General features: G+C 40.6%; 2 long non-coding RNA genes across 2 annotated transcripts; both read left to right on the top strand.

The window, feature by feature from the left end:
* Nucleotides 1-3,953: 3,953 nt before the first annotated feature.
* On the top strand, nt 3,954-4,722 carry LOC115392321 (uncharacterized). The gene is made up of 3 exons (XR_003931837.1): nt 3,954-4,057; nt 4,139-4,204; nt 4,470-4,722. It is a non-coding gene; the product is annotated as an uncharacterized LOC115392321 (long non-coding RNA).
* A 5,845-nt stretch (nt 4,723-10,567) lies between these two features.
* Nucleotides 10,568-11,332, top strand: LOC115392167 (uncharacterized). The gene is made up of 3 exons (XR_003931824.1): nt 10,568-10,672; nt 10,754-10,819; nt 11,085-11,332. It is a non-coding gene; the product is annotated as an uncharacterized LOC115392167 (long non-coding RNA).
* The last annotated feature ends 5,474 nt before the right edge of the window (nt 11,333-16,806 follow it).

The raw sequence follows: 16,806 nt of genomic DNA, 5'->3' as shown, positions 1-16,806 counted from the left end.
GAGTTGTGACTGTAGGCTGGAGAGGCGGCCCTTTTATACTGTCCAGGCAACAACAGTACCGTGTGCAAAATGCGTCTGTCACGCTGAACGCGGGCAAACATTACAAGCATTACAAGCATTACAAGGCAATTTGTTGACACAGTGTGGTTTATCCTACCAATAGCAAGGACTCACACATTCCCAGGCCGGAGCAGGATTTATTACATAAGACCAAATTTTATTACCGTGCAGAGAAAAATCAAAGTCTGAATAAAATGTTATTTTATTATATATTGATTTTTGTTTTTAATATTGCACTTTGCAATGTTTTTTGGAATATGAAAAGTGCATTATAAATAAAGATTGATTGATTGATAATGAAGTATTCACAGGACAGAATAAATCATTAGGACACATGGAAGAGAACAGTTTGATCTGAACATAAAGTTACTGAAAAGAGGAAACACTAAACACCACGTGTGACTGTCTCACTTGCGTTTTACAATCCTGTACTAAAAAAATTGCACACGGCCCAACAGGAAACATACAAAGAAGAGCTGACATATTTTAATCAAAGTTTAAGAAAAAAGAAAAACAATTCTACAAAACATATCAATATCTCCCACTGTTTCTGATTAATCTGTTATCAGTATATTGATGAAAGTAATTTTCTTATTTTTTACTGAAGCTAGAAATTATTAATATTGACAGATTGCCAGAATTACTTAATTAATACTGGACTTGAGCTTCTTCAAGTTGCTATTTGTGAATGTTAATGCCAGAAATACTTTCCTATTTATTTATTTTTTCATATGTTAATCTAGGTTTTGATTTAAATTCTGAACTAAACATGAAAAAGTGTTATCTATCTATCTATCTATCTATCTATCTATCTATCTATCTATCTATCTATCTGTTGTCTTATATTTTGGAAAATGTATTTCTTTCATTTGGATCATGAAATCAAAACAGTCATTCTTCTCTTTTGCTGTGCTTCCTGGAGTTTTTGGGTTTGTGCACACGGCACACACACACGTCAGAGGCGTGCTCGCTGCTCTTCCTCGTGCTGCTCTGCGCTCTGCTTCGCTCTTTGCGCCCGTCCTGAACGCACCACGTGCTGTAGGAAAAAACGCTTTCAAGAGCGACTCTGGCGCACAAGAGACGCGACAAGATTCTTAATATAACTTAAAGCTCACAAATAGACTACTTATCAGTACCAGCTATAGTTATATTGGTATAAACAGGCATAATAGCAGTTTAATGGTGAAATAAAGAAAATGAGCTGAAGCTACTAGAACAAAATTATCAACTACAAAAATTGATCATCAACATTTCAACTTTTGTTGCCTCCCTGAAGTTGCGGAAAGTGAGGTAAAATGTTATGATACTTTATTCTGTCCATCCCACCTATTTTGTATCCCAAATTTAGCCACAGAAACAGTATACATTGCTGTAAAGAGTATTTAACGACGGAAGTGGGATCGTGAACGCAGCACTGACCGATTTGCACCTGCAGTGGAGGTGTGTTTTCCCACGTTTTTTTTTTTTTTTTTTCTTTTTTAATGGGACGTGACTCATGCAAAAAGTGCAGCGTGCTGCTCAGTGAAATCTGCTTCACAATGATAGGAAGAGCCGACATCGAAGGATCAAAAAGCGACGTTGCTATGAACGCTTGGCCGCCACAAGCCGGTTTTCCCTGTGGAAACTTTTCTAACACCTCCTGCTTAAAACCCAAAAAGTCAGAAGGATCGTGAGGGGGACAGTTGAAGGATTCATACTTTGTATAATCTCCCCCCTGATCTGCTACCCTTAAAGTGGCGGGGGAGTGTCTGGGGCTTTATGCCCCGGGCAGGGTCTCCCATGGCACCCAGGTCCTGGGTGATGGGCCAGACCAAGGGCAGGTCAACAGCTCCTATGATGAAGTTACAATCGAGGTCCGTGACGTCGCCCGGTATGGCGCAGCCGGGGCCCCACCCTGGAGCCAGGCCTGGGGTTGGGGCTCGTAATCGAGCTCCTGGTGACTGGGTCTTTGCACACGGGGCCCGGCCGGGCTCAGCCCGAAGGGGCGACGTGGACCGACCCTCCAGCGGACCCACCACCCACCGAGGGAACCGTAGGGGCCGGGTGCAATGTGGACTGCAGGGTGCCCGGCGACCCGATCCTCAGACACAGAGACTAGCTCTGGGGCCAGGGAATGTCACCTCGTTGGGGGGGAAGGAGCCTGAGCTTGTGAGGGAGGTCGAGAGGTCGAGAGGTACCGGCCAGATATAGTCCGTTTTTTACGGCGTTCTACAGCCTTCAGCAAAAGTGTGTAAAATATACCTGTTTTATTTGTCCAAACGCGCATATTTTACGCGCGTTTCATTAAAAACGGGCGATTTTTACTGTGTTTACTAAGGATCAGACGCGTTGGATTAGTGGCGAATTGTGACTGTTTTGGCTTTCCATACCCGCTCTTGAAAGCGTTTTTTCCTACAGCACGTGGTGCGTTCATGACGGGTGCAAAGAGCGAAGCGGCCGAGCGCAGAGCGAGGAAGAGCAGCGAGCACGCCTCTGATGTGTGTGTGTGCCGTGTGCACAAACCCAAGAACTCCAGGAAGCACAACAAAAGAGAAGAATGACTGTTTTGATTTCTTGATCCAAATGAAAGAAATACATTTTCCAAAATATAAGACAACAGAAAGATTGAATTTATTAAACTATAATTACGAATCACCATCTCTACAGTTTGATGAGAATAAAACACTTAATGTCCCTTATCAAACAGTGAGTTATGAGAAGTTTTCAACCTGCTACAGTAGCAACAAAATCAGTGAAGTTTGTGTCTGATTCAGAATGAACACATTCGTGTGGAAAAAAATAAGGGACCACATTACATGTTCCACTGGATCATCAGGAAAAGTCGCTGAACAAACGACAGTTTGTGATGATGATGAACACTTTTTTCATGTTAAGTTCAGATGAGAGAGAGAGAGAGAGATGAGATTATCTAATTCACTTAACCATTAAAATAACGTTGAAAACTGTCATTCCAGAAATCTGTCAATATTAATAATTTCTACTAACTCCAGTGAAAAATAAACTAGTTGCTTTCATCAATATACTGCTAACAGATAAATAAGAAACAGTGGAAGAGACTGATTTATTTTATACAATTCTTTTTTTTCTTAAACTTTCATAAAAAATGTGTCATGAACGTATCTTTGCACATTTCCTGTTCAGCCGTGTGCAACTTTTTTTAATACAGGATTGTAAGAAGCTATTAAGATACTGTATTGTCAAGTGAGACAGTCACACGTGCTGTTCAGTGTTTCCTCTTTTCACTAGCTATATGTTCAGATTAAACTGTTCTCTTCCATGTGTCCTAACGATTCATTCTGTCCTGTGAATACTTCATTATCAATCAGTCAATCTATATTCGTAACACGCTTTTCATATTACAAAATCAATGCAAAGTGTGTAACAATATTAAAAGCAAAAACCAATATTTCAGAAAATAAAAACATTTGGTAACAATTTACTTGAAGCACCCAGTATAACACATTATAAGAAGTTCTAAACACTCATAAATGATCACAATGCTTTATAACATTAGGACCTAACCCTAACCCTATGCTGTATAGTGGGTTATAAAGCATTGTGATCATTTATGAGTGTTTATAACTATAGTTATACAGTGCTATAATGTACTTTCAATGTGTTATACAGGGATGATTCAAGTAAAGTGTTACCAAACATTTTATTCAGTTGTGATTTTTATCCACACAGTGGAAAATTTAGTCTGATGTAATAAATCCTGCCCCGGCCTGGGAACGTGTCTGTCCTCACTATTGGTAGGATAAACCACACTGTGTAAACAAATTGCTTTGTAATGTTTGCCCGTATTCAGCGTGACAGAGGCATTTTGCACACGGTACTGTTGTTGCCTGGACAGTATAAAAGGGCCGCCTCTCCAGCCTGCAGTCACAACTCACTGACTCCTTCCAGGAAGAACACACCTCACCAGCAGCTTCTCTCTTCGTGGACCAACAAGCCAACTGCTGAGACATGGACCCCTGCCAGTGCAAGTGCAAAAAGCGTGAGTCTTGTTCTCTCTGCATGGCTTTGGTTTGTTCACATTTTAACTTTTGAAACTGACCGTGTGTCTCCTGTTTTTCAGCTGAATGCCACAAATGTGACTCAAGCTGCTGTTGCTGCGATTGTTGCTGCAGCAAATGCAAGAAGAGTAAGTGGAACCCAGGCCTCTGATCCTCTGTTCAAAACCCTTTGAATGTTAAATCTTGAGACGAATGTACACTTTGAGGATTGATTTTAGGCCTGTATGCATGACACTCAACAGGTGGATGCTCTTGACTTAATTGCAGTGGTTTTGTGTAATCTGAAACATGAAGATGTTTTGAGCCTGACCAGCAGTTTGGCCCAAATCTGACAAGTCTTTCATCAAAACGGTCTCGTCTGCATCTCACATCTCACAATCTGTGTCTTTCCAGGCTGCTGCCCATGCTGCCCACCCGGGTGCAGCAAATGTGCCTCTGGCTGTGTGTGCAAAGAGAAGACATGCAATTCCAGCTGCTGCTGATGACCGTCCTGCAGCACCAGCACATCCCTGCCGCCATGGTGGAGCACTTTGAATCAATATGACCATGATGGAGCACTTTATATGAATATGGCCTGATACATTTACATTTGTATGGATTATCTATTTTGTATTTGGAGTGTAAATAAACATATTTGATAACTTCATTTGGTTCTGAGTGTCTTCAAGCCCTAAAGGTGACCTCATTCAATCCAGAATGAGTGCAACCTCAGCTTCTCTGGGCCCGATGCTGTGAGGTTGACGACTTAAGGCTCTCCTCCAGAGGAAGGGTGCAAAGATGAAACTGCAGGCCTGTTCAGATAAACTTGTCTTGTTTCAAAGCAGATTCCAGCCAAGCTTGGTCATGAAATTAAACTTCTTCATGGGTTGAAGCACCTTACAAGGAATGGACTACACTTATGTAGTGCTTTTCTATCTGCATTCGCTGAGCCCAAAGCGCTTCACACTGCATTATCACATCTACCCATTCACACACACATTCACACACCGGTGGAGGCGGCTGCCATGCAAGGTGCTCAATTCATCCACCAGGGACAATTCAGGGTACAGCGTTTTGCCCAAAGACACTTCGACATGCAGACAGTGGGAGTCAGGAATCAAACTAACAACCTCCAGACTGTCAGACAACTGCTCTCCCCACTAATACACAGCCGCCCCAGGAACCCATTTGACTGTCTGATACTGCAGCTTAAACTCTTGAATCCGAACAAAAATGTATGTAAAGCACTGATAATTACAGACTTTACATATTAGGATGAGCCATCGGAATCACATGGCTTTTCAAATCCAATTGACTCATAACCAGTATAAGTATTCAGATTGGCTTCAATAAGGTGTTTGCAATAGAGACATTCAATCCAAAGGGTTTCTCATTTACACTGCCACTTAAAGCAACACTGAGGAACTTTCAGTTTTCGTTGATTTTGGCGGCGCCAGTGGACAAAAGCGGTAGTGTTTTGCCTGAACGAATACTACAGTTCCCATGAGGACTAGCGCGTGGCGTGGTAAAATGCTGCTCCCGGTGGCATGCTGTCGGACTGAACTCGCTTACATTTGTTTCCAGTGGCTGTGTGAAGGACGGATAGCGACGAGGTCATGAATCTAATGGTGGCTAAACAATGTTATATCATGATGTGACGCATGCCGTAAAGCAGTCCTCACATTTGGAGTTTTTTTAGTGTGCAGGGTTCCTACCACCCTCCGCACAGCTGCTTAGTCCAAGTGAAAGCAATACTGACACCCTCAGGCCGTGACAGAGGGGTCATTCAATGAGTTGTAAGTCGATGTATCATCACAAAAGATATTTAAGGCTGAAAAGTTCCTTGGTGTCGCTTTAACAATGATACAGATGTTTCATCTGAGCCTTTACTGTTATTGGTATTTATTAGGGATGTCCCGATCCGATCATGTGATCGGAAATCGGCCCCGATCACGTGATTATGGACTCGCTCGGGATCGGAAGTTTCCTCCCGATTTGGACTCAGTTGGATACATATGTTTATTTTTTCTTTAATTTCCTTTTTAACCCACTGAAGCCGGGACGCATTTTCGGTAGTGGCGTTGTTGCGCAATTCTATCATTAAACCCGGAAGCGCTGTTGCACAGTTCTACCATTGATGCCGGGTCTTTTTTCTTCTTCTTTGCGCTAATCGGCTGTTTCTTGGGCAATGAAATGCATCAAACTCACGCATATGCATAACTGATCCTGTTTCTGGGTCCAGATCGTGTTCCTGCTCTGCCTCCTAACTTTGTATGGAACGTTTCTGGCCACTGCTGCACACTGAAGCATGCTTCAGCGGTAATGCATGCCCGGCTTTAATGGGTTAAATGAGATGTATTTAGGTTTTCCGTGCTACAGAAAGATGTAATTAAAGAGAAAATTTATTTATTTTCTGATTGTTATTTTTAGTCTCAGACATGCACAGTTCTAAGTGTTGTTTTGAATTGACGTTAAGAAAATAAAAAAGGAGAACTTTTCATAAGTTTTTTTAGTTTTTTTATAGGTAATGTAAATATTTTATTATATTAGAAAAGAATCGGATCGGGACTCAGAATCGGCAGATACTCAAAATGATAGGACTCGGACTCGGAATCGGTGGCAAAAAACTTGATCGGGACATCCCTAATATTTATCATGTTGAAGCTCAATATGAATCAAAATAAAATATAATAATTAGAGCTGGGCAACGATGAAATTTCTTAATCGCAATTAATCGCATCCCAATCCTGGAGTAAATCACGATTAATCGCGATTAAAATGGCTCATTTGAAGTCTGCCGAGGCCTTTCAGAATGTGTGTGTGTTACATAAATATTGACGTAAGTCCTCAAGAACAAGTTTCTGTTTTTTCAATCAGACATGAATAATCAGCAGGCATCACAGGTAACCAACAGGCAATTTGACACAGTTCTGTGTTCATGTGTCATAAACCAAGTCACAGGGAAGAGGGATTAAACACATCAGGACTGCCCTGTACCTCCCGCAGGCCAATGGCAGCGTGGAGAGGTTTTATCAGACCTTAAAGAACGGGCTCAAGGCGCACATGGCAGACGGCCTTCCGTTTTCAGACTCTCTGCAGAGCACGTTAACGCACTACAGAGCAACACCACACTCCACAACTGGCAGCTCACCGGCCCTCCTGATGCTGGGGTGTGAGCTACAGCTCCCTCTGGATCGCCTGCGCCGCCCTGTTAGTAATGTCCCAGCAGCGACAACTTCCACCAGGGACAGAGTGGCGGAGCAGCAACGGCGCATCAAACGGTGGTTCAATAAGAAACATTGTGCAAAGCATCCAGCACTGGCCGTGTTGGACTGGGTTCGAGTCTGGCGACCCACTCGCTCCCGCAAGCTGCTCTCTTTCTGGTCTGCACCGCTGCAGGTCGCACCACAGCTGGGACTGCCCACTTTCCGCCTGGCAGACGGTTCACGCTGGCATGCAGTCACCTCCGAGGGGTGGCGCCGCCGTCACTGCCTGGTCTGCTGACTGCCTCAGATCTCGTCACGACAGATGAGGTCTGGGACCCTCCTCGTGTGCCGTTAGACTCCAGCACAGATGGAGATTCCGGCAGGGCAACCCTCTGAGTTGGCTGTGCCATCTGAGCCAGTGCAGCCAGAAGCTCGTCCAGTCAGGGCCCGCCAGAGGCCTGTATACCTCCAGGACGACATCACAGATTTTTAAGCTGAGGTACATATCCCGTGACGTGGCAGAATAATCCACAGGGCTATAGAGGTAAACCGGTAGTCCACTTGGTTTATCGAGACAGGTTGAATCACTGTGTCACTTTATCGTGTCACAGCTATTGCACTGGGTTGTTGTTGTGTTTTTGAGAAGGGGGGGATGTGGTGTGTGTCTGATCACGTGGTGATGACATCAGGTATTTGTAGGCGCTCTTCGCACCCTGGGGTTGATGGAAAATGTATGCCGGAATAAAGCGTTCATTCATTGAAGTCACACCGTTGTCTGGAGCATCATTGGGGATGTAATAGGTAAGATGGCGGTGCTTTAGGCACAGCTGATGTCTGTGATGTGAGGGACCATTAGCAAGCTAGCTACTAGGCAATTACACTCATTTAACATCGAGCTAATCAGTAGCATGAAAGAGGAATGATGAAACACGCTTCATGATGGTCCTTCATGATGGTCAACACTCCATAAAACAGTCAAGCCAGTCGCAAGTTGTTTAGCCCTGCACAAATGTCCAGTAAGACCATACTCAGATTGTAGAATAAAAGTGAATTACTACAGATGACGACTCACCTCAATTCAATTCAGCTTTATTGATAAAGTGCCAATTACAGCATAGTCATATCTGGACACTTTCACAGATCGACATGAGCAAGCATCTTCTTTATGTTACTTAATAGAACATATCTTGAATCCACTGCTTAAAAAACAACACTGAACCACAATAAAAATTAATGAATGCTTTATTAATGTTTATTTTGAAATATTAGGTCAAATCACTTGGAGGCTGTTGAGCAAAAATACTTAATTCTAAAAAAAAATATAAATAGATTATACAAAGAGATGTGTCTGAACCACCCTGTGTAGTAATGTGACATGCACGAGTGATCTGGAGTCAATAGGTCAAATAACTTGGGAGCTATTGAGCTAAAAATCTGCATTTTTCATTAAAAAAAAAATTATTGTAAATTATGAGGAACTTGTACTGATCTTCAGATCTCCGCCCAGCACGCTGCACTTTTCGCATGAGTCACACCCCATTAAAAAAGAAAGAAAAAAATAGTGGGAAAACAACCCTCCACTGCAGCGGTGCAAAGGGGTCAGTGCTACGTTCACGATTCTACTCCTGTCGTTAAATACTCTTTACAGCAATGTATATTGTTTCTGTGGCTAAATTTGGGATACAAAATAGGTGGGATGGACAGAATAAAGTATCATAACATTTCTGTCCGCAATTTCATGGAGGCAAGAAAAGTTGAAATTTTTATGATTCATTTTTGTAGTTGATAATTTTGTTCTAGTAGCTTCAGCTCATTTTCTTTATTTCAACATGAAAGTGCTATTATGTCTGTTTATACTAATATAACTATAGCTGGTACTGATAAGTAGTCTATTTAGAGCTTTATGTTATATTAAGAATCTTGTCGCGTCTCTTGTGCGCCCGAGTCGCTCTTGAAAGCGTTTTTTCCTACAGCGCGTGGTGCGTTCATGACGGGTGCAAAGAGCGAAGCGGCCGAGCGCAGAGCAGCACGAGGAAGAGCAGCGAGCGCGCCTCTGACGTGTGTGTGTGCCGTGTGCACAAACCCAAAAACTCCAGGAAGCACAGCAAAAGAGAAGAATGACTGTTTTGATTTCATGATCCAAATGAAAGAAATACATTTTCCAAAATATAAGACAACAGATAGATAGATAGATAGATAGATAGATAGATAGATAGAATTTATTAAACTGTAATTAGAAATCACTGTCTCTGTAGTTTATTAGAATAAAACACTGGTTTTTTGCTTATCAAACAGTGAGTTATGAGAAGTTTTCAACCTGCTACAGTAGAAACAAAATCAGTGCACTGTGTGTCTGATTCAGACTGAACACATTCATGTGGAAAAAAATAAGTGATCACTTTCCATGTTCCGCTGGATCATCAGGACAAATGGTTAAACAAACTACGATTTTTGATAACAATTAACACTTTTTCATGTTTAGTTCAGAATTTAAATCAAAACCTAGATTAACATATGAAAAAATAAATAAATAGGAAAGTATTTCTGGCATTAACATTCACAAACAGCAACTTGAAGAAGCTCAAGTCCAGTATTAATTAAGTAATTCTGGCAATCTGTCAATATTAATAATTTCTAACTTCAGTAAAAAATAAGAAAATTACTTTCATCAATATACTGATAACAGATTAATCAGAAACAGTGGGAGATATTGATTTGTTTTGTAGAATTGTTTTTCTTTTTTCTTAAACTTTGATTAAAATATGTCAGCTCTTCTTTGTATGTTTCCTGTTGGGCCGTGTGCAATTTTTTTAGTACAGGATTGTAAAACGCAAGTGAGACAGTCACACGTGCTGTTTAGTGTTTCCTCTTTTCAGTAACTTTATGTTCAGATCAAACTGTTGTCTTCCATGTGTCCTAATGATTTATTCTGTCCTGTGAATACTTCATTATCAATCAATCAATCTTTATTTATAATGCACTTTTCATATTACAAAAAACATTGCAAAGTGCAATATTAAAAACAAAAATCAATATATAATAAAATAACTTTTTATTCAGAGTTTGATTTTTCTCTGCACGGTAATAAAATTTGGTCTTATGTAATAAATCCTGCTCCGGCCTGGGAATGTGTGTGTCCTTGCTATTGGTAGGATAAACCACACTGTGTGAACAAATTGCCTTGTAATGCTTGTAATGTTTGTAATGTTTGCCCGCGTTCAGCGTGACAGACGCATTTTGCACACGGTACTGTTGTTGCCTGGACAGTATAAAAGGGCCGCCTCTCCAGCCTACAGTCACAACTCACTGACTCCTTCCAGGAAGAACACACCTTACCAGCAGCTCCTCTCTCCGTGGACCAACAAGCCAACTGCTGAGACATGGACCCCTGCCAGTGCAAGTGCAAAAAGCGTGAGTCTTGTTCTCTCTGCGTGGCTTTGGTTTGTTCACATTTTAACTTTTGAAGCTGACCGTGTGTCTCCTGTTTTTCAGCTGAATGCCACAAATGTGACTCAAGCTGCTGTTGCTGCGATTGTTGCTGCAGCAAATGCAAGAAGAGTAAGTGGAACCCAGGCCTCTGATCCTCTGTTTAAAACCCTTTGAATGTTAAATCTTGAGACGAATGTGAACTTTGAGGATTGATTTTAGGCCTGTATGCATGACACTCAACAGGTGACTGTTCTTGACTTCATTGCAGTGGTTTTGTGTAATCTGAAACATGAAGATGTTTTGAGCCTGACCAGCAGTTTGGCCCAAATCTGACATGTCTTTAATCAAAACGGTCTCGTCTGCATCTCACATCTCACAATCTGTGTCTTTCTAGGCTGCTGCCCATGCTGCCCACCCGGGTGCAGCAAATGTGCCTCTGGCTGTGTGTGCAAAGAGAAGACATGCAATTCCAGCTGCTGCTGATGACCGTCCTGCAGCACCAGCACATCCCTGCCGCCATGGTGGAGCACTTTGAATCAACATGACCATGATGGAGCACTTTATATGAATATGGCCTGATACATTTACATTTGTATGGATTATCTATTTTGTATTTGGAGTGTAAATAAACACATTTGATAAATCCATTTGGTTTTGAGTGTCTTCAAGCCCTTAGGGTGACCTCATTCAATCCAGAATGAATTCAACTTAAGCTTCTCTGGGCCTGATGCTGTGAGGTTGACGACTTAAGGCTCTCCTCCAGAGGAAGGGTGCAAAGATGAAACTGCAGGCTTGTTTATATAAACTTGTCTTGTTTGAAAGCAGAGTCCAGCCAAGCTTGGTCATGAAATTAAACTTCTTCATGGGTACAAGGACCTTACAAGGATTCCATTTGACTGTCTGATACTGCAACTTAAACTCTTGACTCTGAAGAAAAATGTATGTAAAGCACCGATAGTTACACACTTTACATATTATGATGAGCCATCAGAATCACATGGCTTTTCAAATCTAACTGACTCATAACCAGTGTAAGTATTCAGATTGGCTTCAATAAGGTGTTTGCAATAGAGACATTCAATCCAAAGGGTTTCTCATTTACCCTGCCACTGAACAGATGTTAAGTGTTATAGAAAGTATGAATCCTTTAACTGTCCCCCAAGGTAATAAACTACCCTGAATTTTTAAAGTGCTGGATAATTCATTGCAATTGAATTCAAACCTGTTCATAAAATATATTCATTCAATCATTCATTATCTACCGCTTCTCCCTTTCGGGGTCGCGTGTGGCTGGAGCCGATCCCAGCTGCTGTGGGCAAAGGCGAGGTGAGCTCTGGACAGGTCGCCAGCCTGTTGCAGGGCTGACATATATACAGACATACAACCATTCACGCACACATTCATACCGAGGGGCAATTTAAGGTGACCAATTAACCTGACATGCATGTTTTTGGACCGCGGGAGGAAGCCGGAGAGAAGCCCAGAGAGAACCCACGCGTGGGTTCATAAAATACCGTATTGGCCCGAATATTAGACGACCCCTATTTTTCAAAAATCATTTTGGGAAGAAAAAAAATGCTGAAGACAGTAAGGTCACTCATAAAACAACTTTTTATTATACAATTATTATAAACTCAAAAACTCACAACTGAGATAACATTTCACAAGATATAAAATGAAAAAATTTATTCTTTCTCAAAATAAGAAACAATAAGCAACAAATAAGAAGCCTCAAGGGGTCAAAACTACATAAATGATGTAAATAACTTTCCAGTGCCTTTCGCTGAATCAGGCTCTGGTGGTGGACATTCCGTCTTTCCGTCTTTCAGAGACGTATTCACTCTCCCTTCTATCAGTCTCTCTGAAGCGTCTCTCAGGACCACGGAAAGTTTTTCTCATAGCGTTAGCATCTGTAGGCGTTTTTTCTGTGCTCTCCAATATCGAACAAGGCGCTCTGCTCCACCAGACCTCCTGGCGGCTTGGCAGTAGTTTGATGACTCTGCTGCGTTGATCACCATCAGTTTAAAGTTGATATCATAACTTTGATGATCTGCCATTTTTCATCAGATCATTTGATCTCATTTCATCGCTCCACTCGCTCTCTGGTCAGTGATACTTTGGCTCCATCTAGCGGCGCGGATGGGTATTGACCATCTACCGTAAATCCGCGATTATAACACGACCCCACTTTTGAGGATGTAATTTCTGGAAAAAAATATCGTCTTATATTCGGGCCAATACGGTATATTCACAATACAATTTCAGAAGGGGTAGACACTCCTGGTCCTCCAGGACTGCCGTCCTGCATGGTTAATGTGCTCTCCAACACACCTGATTGACTCCAACAGACTATTTTCAAAGCTTCATAAAACACTCAGTAACATCGGGCGTTTTGAAGCAGAGGAACATTGAAAACCAGGAATGCCACCCATACAAAAGTAATTCAACAAGTAGACAAATGTACATCAAACATGAATGTTATCGAAGAAAAACCTTGCAGGTGGGCCGCACGGTGGCGCAGTGGTTAGCATTCTTGCCTCACAGCAAGAAAGCTCTGGGTTCAAATTAGAGGTGTCCCCGACTAAGAAATTCTGATTCGTCCGATTCTGCCAATAGTCGAATCTATCATCTTGTTTGGCGGAGTGGGGGGGAGCCGCGGGGCCGCGGAGCATGCCTATACAGGGCGTCGGAGCAGCGCAGCACAGTGCAGAGCGGTGCTCACAAGGTACACGGAGCGTCGGCGCCTGTGCCTGCAGCCAGCCCTGATTGCACTAAGAATAATAAAAATAAATAATTAATTAATTAATTAAAAAAAAGCAGTGCAGCCAGGTAAAACAACACTTATTTTTTTCCCTACACACTGAAACACAGACTGGAACAAAGTGTCTGTGACTCTAAACATCAAACAAATGAAGTATAGTTCAAATGACCAGAACCAAACCCTCTTCTAACAAACGGGCTAAAGCATGTCATTTATTTATATCTAAAATCTCTGCAGATAAGCTCACATTTTTTGGCTAAACAATTTCTCACATTATCTGCTCAAATTAAATGCAATAGGCTTAATTGCACTGTGTCGGTCCGTTTTGCAGCGCAACATCCATGCAAAAACAAACACTAAATTAAATAGAAGTAGCCTTTTAGATAAATAAAAATAATAATATAATAATAACCTAAAATATTACAATTAAACGAAATAAAAGCATCAGCATTAAAAATGAGGATTGAGTAACAGAACCGTCTTTTATTAGCCCAATTATCTGGCTACTGACCCGTTTAAGGTGGAAAGCCATGTTGTTGTGAAGTGATATGAAAGGACACAATCTGCATTTGACTTTTTTTGGATCATTTTTGACCTGGTCTGAAGTTCTGGTTTTTTTCCTGACATTTTGAGCCTTTTAAAGTTCAGCCAAATCACCACCGAGATGCTGCTCTGTGACGGAGCTCTGCGAAGGGGCCTGATTCGACTACCAATCACGCAGTCGAAGCATCGAAAAAATGTGGTTATTCAACACGGACCATTCCATCACAGCTGTATGGGGGTGCCGAAGAATGACTGATTTTACATAGAATTGCTTGTTTTTTCCAAATAAACATGATATAAAGCCTATTTGATATACATGTTAGCCTATCAAATACACTGTGGAAAAATTTACTTTACTTGTACTTTTATTCAATATACTCTATCTATTTACTGTTTGTGAATGAACCACCATGGTGAGTGGCACAATCCGATTTTGCACAGAGCTCCGTCACAGAGCAGCATCTCGGTGGTGATTTGGCTGAACTTTAAAAGGCTCAAAATGTCAGGAAAAAAACCAGAACTTCAGACCAAGTCAAAAATGATCCAAAAAAAGTCAAATGCAGATTGTGTCCTTTCATATCACTTCACAACAACATGGCTTTCCACCTTAAACGGGTCAGTAGCCAGATAATTGGGCTAATAAAAGACGGTTCTGTTACTCAATTCTCATTTTTAATGCTGATGCTTTTATTTCGTTTAATTGTAATATTTTAGGTTATTATTATATTATCATTTTTATTTATCTAAAAGGCTACTTCTATTTAATTTAGTGTTTGTTTTTGCATGGATGTTGCGCTGCGAAATGGACCGACACAGTGCAATTAAGCCTATTGCATTTAATTTGAGCAGATAATGTGAGAAATTGTTTAGCCAAAAAATGTGAGCTTATCTGCAGAGATTTTTGATATAAATAAATAACATGCTTTAGCCCGTTTGTTAGAAGAGGGTTTGGTTCTGGTCATTTGAACTATACTTCATTTGTTTGATGTTTAGAGTCACTGACACTTTGTTCCAGTCTGTGTTTCAGTGTGTAGGGAAAAAAATAAGTGTTGTTTTACCTGGCTGCACTGGTTTTTTTTTTAAATTAATTAATTAATTTATTTATTTTTATTATTCTTAGTGCAATCAGGGCTGCCTGTAGGCATAGGCGCCGACGCTCCGTGTACCTTGTGAGCACCGCTCTGCACTGTGCTGCGCTGCTCCGACGCCCTGTGTAGGCATGCTCCGCGGCCCGTGGCTCCCCCCCACTCCGCCAAACAAGATGATAGATTCGACTATTGGCAGAATCGGACGAATCAGATTCGACTATGGAAATTCTTAGTCGGGGACACCTCTAATACATACATATATATATATATATATATATATATATATATATATATATATATATATATATATATATATATATATATATATATATATATATGTATATGTATGTATATATATATATATATATATATATATATATATATATATATATATATATATATATATATACACACACACACACACAAAATAATACAATAAATAAAAATAAATGACTACATCTAAAAAGAACAGTTTTACTTGGCACTATGTAAATAAAGCTGAATTGAATTCAATACAGAGTTGTATATGCATATTACAATGCAATAATAATTTAAAGTGCATGTACACATTATGCACATGCATGTACACATTTCACATTATGCATGTACTACATGCATAATGTGAATATTGGTGATATTTGATAAATGCTAAATAATTAAATTAAATATTATGCATTTCATTGCCGTTTGTTAAAAAAAACAATGTTATTTTAAAACTGATACATTGTACATCGTTGCAAACTCCTCACTTAAGAAATTTCCAAATTACATCCTCAGGTAATTTGCAATAATACTCATTTGCATATTTTGACATAACTAGATGATGATGACATCATTTAAAATCAACACATTGTTGCAACTCCTCAGTTAGGAAAGTTCTAAATGATGTCATCATACAATGTTGTTGCAAAGTGCATCACATGACATGACAGAGACACAGCCATAGACCCGGATCATTCGAAGACAACCTTTAAATGGAGTACAGACATCTACTGACATACATCTATTGTGTTTTTTATTCTGTGACAAATGTAGAAGACTTGTCTCATATTATCACACAGCAACATTTGGATAATTTAAATTCATGTAATGTTTCCCGTTTGTAATTTAATTGGCAATTGCACATTTCCTTTAGTTTTACTGCAAAACGAACAAAAAAAAAAAAAAAGTGATGCAGTTATAAACATTTTTGAGAGGTGTAAAAAAAATGGGGAAAGGTTTATTCATTCATTCATTTTCCTTGCTGCTTATCCTTTTCAGGGTCGCAGGGGGGCTGGAGCCAATCCCAGCTTCATATGGGTGAGGTCAGGGTGCATCCTGGACAGTTCGCCACTCTGTGGCAGGGCCAACTCATATAAACAGACAACCATTCACTCTCACATTCGCACATTGGGGTAATGTAGAGTCAACATTTAACCTGACATGCATGTTTTCCGAGGAAGCCAGAGTAACTGGAGGGAACTAAAAACCCAGCACACACTGCAAAAAATACAGTCTAAACCCAGCCAAAACCACTTAAAACTGTTTTAAACCTCGTCTGTCTGATCGAAACCAGCATAAAATCAGTCCCATATGAAGACGGTCACATTCATGCAGTCATTCACCACCCATGTAGCCTCTATGCTCTGAGCCGGAGACAGTAGTTTGTTCACATGAGAAACAGTAAGGTGTAAAATAACTCAAATAAACACTTTTTTTCTTGTTTTAGGTAATTGATATCAGTA

Source organism: Salarias fasciatus, chromosome 7 (assembly GCF_902148845.1).
Source record: "Salarias fasciatus chromosome 7, fSalaFa1.1, whole genome shotgun sequence".
Lineage (NCBI taxonomy): Eukaryota > Metazoa > Chordata > Actinopteri > Blenniiformes > Blenniidae > Salarias > Salarias fasciatus.
This window is presented reverse-complemented; position numbering and strand designations above follow the sequence as displayed.